The following is a 5254-nucleotide window of genomic DNA, read 5'->3' on the forward strand; positions in this document are numbered from 1 at the left end:
TAACTATGTTATCATACTGTGGACAGTGGACTGTATATCATGGATGATTGTATGGTGTGTGGATGTATTTCAATAAAAATGAACTTAATAAAAAAAAAGAAGTCTTTGTCAGTCTATTATATGTTTTTAGATAATGTGTTTCTCTTTTTGGGTCTGGTTGCTTTTAAAATTTTTCTCTTTGCCTTTTGTTTCTGGCATTTTCACTTTTGCAATATTTGGGTGTAAATTTATTTTTACTTATCCAGTTTCCAATTTTTAATTATCCATCTGGGCATGGAAGTCTTACCTCAATTCCAGAATATTTTTGGCTATGTTCTCTGTGAATATCCCCTTGTCTCCCTCCAGAACTCCTATTAGAAGTATGCTGGATTCTTTCGTTTCCTCCACTGTCTCCCAATTTTGCTTTCATTTCTTTGTCTATGCCCCTGTGGTCTGCTTGAATTCCTTAGATATTTTATGCTCTTAGATATTTTATGCTAGGCCACATCCATTTAACTTTAAATTTCAAGAACTCTACTTACTTGGAAGTTGTATTTGCATCATTTCAAAATCCACATATTTTTCTTTGTTTGCTTTCATATTTCCATGGTTTTGCTTATGCTTCATAGGTTTTATTTGATTTCAAAAATTTTTAACATGTTTACTTTACACTTCAGACTAATTTGTTATTTCAATTTCTTGGTAAGCTTATCCTTCTTATTTTCTTTTTCAGCTGACTCTCCTAGCAGTGACTAACTTCATTATCTTTTGGATGAGTCCATATCTTTTAGAGATACATACTGAAATATTTATGATTGAAATGGCATGACAGCTAGGGCTTGCTTCAAAATAATCCAGTGTTGAGGGAGTCAGCGGGGATGTAGCTGAAGCAAGACTGGCCTTGTGAACTGTAGTTTTTGGTTATGCACTGATCTTCACCAAGGACTTTGGGAATTCTTGTGTCCTGTGTTATGGGAGTATTTCTAGAGGGAAATTTTTTTTTTCTGCTAATTAACCTCATTAACTTCACAGGTGCTAGATGAGTTTTTTAGAATTGGCATCTTGGCTTTTGGATTTCTGAAGCATGTGGTTAGTATAAATTGGGATGCCACAATGTGTTTAGGAGCCTAGAATTTTTTTCCCAGAACCTAAGTAGACTTAAGCTTCTGTAACTTCTCTGAGACTCTGTGCAGAATCACTTCAGTTCCCACTTTCACCGAGAGGCAGTTTTTTCAGAGTCCCAGTTTTTAACTGAAGTCTCAGTTCTGGCTCCTAAATATGGGACTACAGGTTCAAGTCTCCATTCCAGAGAGGCCACTAAAATGCCTCCTCTAAAATTTATATCTGAGCCAATATTTAGGAAGGCCACCATGACATCAATTATTATATTAATGATATGCAGTGTTCCGGTTTGCTAATGCTGCCGTCATGCAAAATACCAGAAATGGATTGGCTTTTATAAAGGGGATTTATTTGGTTACAAAGTTACAGTCCTAAGGCCATAAAGTGTCCAAGGTAAGGCATCAACAATAGGTTACCTTCACTGGAGAAAGGCCACTGGTGTCTGGAAAACCTCTGTTAGCTGGGAAGGCACATGGCTGGTATCTGCTTGCTCCTAGGTTGTATTTCAAAACTGCATTCTCCAAATGTTGCTCTTGGGGCATTTTGTCCTTTCTTAGCTTCAGCTCTTCCAAAATGTCACTCTTGGTTGCTCTCAGCTCCTTCTGTCTGTGAACTCTTTTTACAGGGCTCCAGTGATTTAATACAGACCCACCCTGAATGGGTGTGATAACACCTCCATGGAAATTATCCAATCAAAGGTCTCACCCAGTGGATTGAGTAACATCTCCATGAAGACACTCAATCAAAGATTCCAACCTAATCAACACTAATACATCTGCCCCCACAAAAGTGAATCAAAGAACATGGCTTTTTATGAGGGACATAATATATACAAACTGGTACATGCAGTGATTCCCTTTTCTTGTCTTTCAAGCTTATCTCTTTATTTATACATTTTCCAACATTTCTGTGTATGAGGTGTGTGTGGGGAGGGTGTCTACATTGGCTCATTCTGCCATGCTGTTGGTTATTGCTGGGTATATAGAATAGTATTTGTTATTTTGCATTTAAATTTGTAACTAAGGACCATTCTTAACTTTCTTATTGTTAGGTTTTTCAGAATGACAATATCACCTTTATATGCTTGAACAAATAATATATTTTAATTGCTTACTGTTCTGGTTTGCTAATGCTGCCATAACGCAAAACACCAGAAATGGATTGGCTTTTATAAAGGGGGTTTATTTGGTTACAAAGTTATAGTCTTAAGGCCATAAAGTGTCCAAGGTAACAGGGTACCTTCATTGAAGGATGGCTGATGGCATCCACAAACCTCTGTTAGCTGGGAAGGCACATGGCTGTCATCTGCTGGCTCCTAGGTTGAGTTTCAAAATGGCGTTCTCCAAAATGTCAATGTCAGCTTCCAATGGCCATCTTCAAACTGTGTGTCTCAGCTGTAGCTAGCTGTGAGCTCCTTCTGTCTGAGCTTTTATGGGCTTCAGTGAACTAATCAAGGCCCACACTGAATAGGCGGGGCCGTACCTCCCTGGAAACATTCAATCAGAGATCACACCCTAACCAAAGGTGTCACTCACAGTTGGGTGGGTCATGTCTTCATGGAAACAATCAAAAGGTTCCAACCTGATCAATTCTAATGTCTGCCTCCACAAGATTGCATCAAAGATAATGGCATTTGGGGGGATATAATACATCCAAACTGGCACACTTACCATGTGTCATACATTTTACATTCATTATTTTCTTTTATCCTCACCAAAATGTCTATAATGTGGTTGCCATACTAATCTCTATTGTGCACATGGATAAATTAAGGCTTAAAGTAGTTAAGTGACTTTTCCAAGATCATATATAGTGAGTGGTAGAGTTGGATTTATGACCCAGGCACAACTGTTCTAGGGTTTGCACAGCTAACCCCTATACTACTGTACCTCCCTAAATGATAATGATACATATTTGCTTTACAAAAGATTTATACCTTTTTTTTCCTTTTGTTGATTGAAGTGGCTGAAAGTTTCAGAATAATCTCCAGTGCAAACTTCCTGAGGAATAGGCAGTTGGTTTCCTACCACATCCTTAAGTTTCCGCAGTGCTTTTACCTGTTATTTTGCAGACAAACTAGAAACCCTTAAATGGCAATGCCATTGATAGATACGGAGACACCTCTATCTGCATACCAAGTAAAGCATCCTCACCACCCCTGCTTCTCAGTGATCTCTTCTTCCTCTTCTCAGAACTTGATTATTTCTTTTCTCTCGAGTATATGCAATCCATTTCTCTTAACTGGATCTTCTTCTTTTTTCTTTTTTTGATTTTTTATTATGTTTATTTTACAAACACTCCCCCTTCCTCCATCCCCTAGTAACCTCTAATCTGCTTTCCACTCTGCAGATTTGTGATTTCTCATCATCTCTTATAAGTGATATACAATTTTTGTCCTTATGTGTCTTGCTCATTTCACCAGGCATAATGCAACAAGGTTCTTCCATGTTGTACCACATCTCACAACTTCACTCTTTCTTAGGCTGAATAGTATTCCATTATGTGTATAGACCACATTATGTTTATCCGTTCATCGACTGACGGACACTATGGTTGTTTCTCCACTTTTGGCTATTGTGAATAATGCTGCTATGGACATTGGTATACATGTATCTGTTTGAGACCATGTTTTCACTTTCTTTGGGTATATACCTAGAAGTGGAATTGCTGGATCATATAGTAATTCTATACTTAACTTTTTGAGGAGACTCCATATTGCTTTCCTTAGTGGTTGCACCATTTCACACTGCCATCAGCGATGCATTACAGTTCTGAATTCTCTGCATCCTCTCTGTGTTACTCAGGGTTCTCTAGGGAAACAGAACCAATAGGAGATATCTGAAAATATGAGATTTTATAAAAGTTTCTAATGCAACTGTGGGGATGCACGAGTCCAAATTCTGTAGGGCAAGATGCACGATTCCAAATTCCATAGGGCAGGCAGCCAGCTGGCAGCTCCGATGAAGGTCTTCAATGAACTCCCCAGGAGAGGTTGTCTTACTGAAGAAGAAATGCTCTCTCTTCTCCCTTAAAAGTCTTCAACTGACAGTGGTTTCTGGGGTGGTCTGAATAAGACAAGGATTCCAAATGGGCCACAGCTATAGCCGTTCCCCACGGAGGGAGCGTGGGCGGTCCATGCCCACATTTCTGGAGAGAGAACCAGGCTTCGCGAAAGGTCCCCGGTTCCAGGAGAGAAATGGAAGAAGGAGCCTATCTCGATCCCCACACAGAAGATGCTCCAGATCACCCAGACGACACAGAGCTACATCTCCCTCCCCTTCTCTACCTGAAGAAAGAAGAGAGGAGGAAAAAAAAAAAAAGACAAAAGGAAGGAAGAGCAAAGAACGTCAGTTACTGAGGAAGCCTTAGAGGGCAAAACACAGAAAGAAATAAAAATTTTGAAGTTAATGGGATTTGCCTCCTTTGACTCCACAAAAGGGAAAAAGGTGGATGGCTCTGTAAATGCCTATGCCATAAACTTGTCTCAGAGGAGGAAGTACAAGCAGTACATGCATCAAAAAGGTGGTTTCAACAGATCTCTGGATTTCATAGCACGAGAACTGAAATGTTGAAGAATGTTTTTTTTCCCCTCATCTTGGTCAAACGAATGGACTTTGTATTTTTTATTTAATTTGCACCAAAACAGGGTCTCGTTTCTTCCTCCTCTTAAAGTAAGAAAATCTTATTTATGAAGTGTGCAGTTCACTTATCCTGCCTCAAAAGAAGAAAGATTAAATAATATATTGTTTTCTTTTAGGAAATATCATTTGGGTCAATTGTCAACCCCATTTTGTTTGTCCTTATTCCTGTGGAAGCTGTGTATGTTTTCTTCTTGGCTGCTTATCAGGACTTTTTAAAAAACATAGAAGTAATTTGGATGTAAGTTTCTCCAATAAAACAATATTTCTGCTCTTTAAAAAAAAGTCTTCAACTGATTGTATTAAATCTAGCTGATTGAATTCTCTCATTGCAGAAGACACTCCCTTCATTGATGTAATCAGACACAACTGCAGCCAATTGACGGATGATTTAATAAACCACCCTTCCGGTTTATTAACCAGCCACAAATGTCCTTGCAGTGACGGTTAGGCCAGTGCTTGCTTGACCAGACACCTGGGCACCATATCTGACCAAGCTGACACATGAATTCAAC

At 38.9% G+C, this 5254-nt stretch overlaps 1 pseudogene; it reads left to right on the top strand.

Moving 5' to 3' along the window:
* Window positions 1-4188: 4188 nt before the first annotated feature.
* LOC119527198 lies at window positions 4189-4673 on the top strand (annotated as a pseudogene).
* Window positions 4674-5254: the final 581 nt, after the last annotated feature.

Source organism: Choloepus didactylus, chromosome 1, assembly GCF_015220235.1.
Source record: "Choloepus didactylus isolate mChoDid1 chromosome 1, mChoDid1.pri, whole genome shotgun sequence".
In the NCBI taxonomy this organism is placed as follows: Eukaryota; Metazoa; Chordata; class Mammalia; order Pilosa; family Megalonychidae; genus Choloepus; species Choloepus didactylus.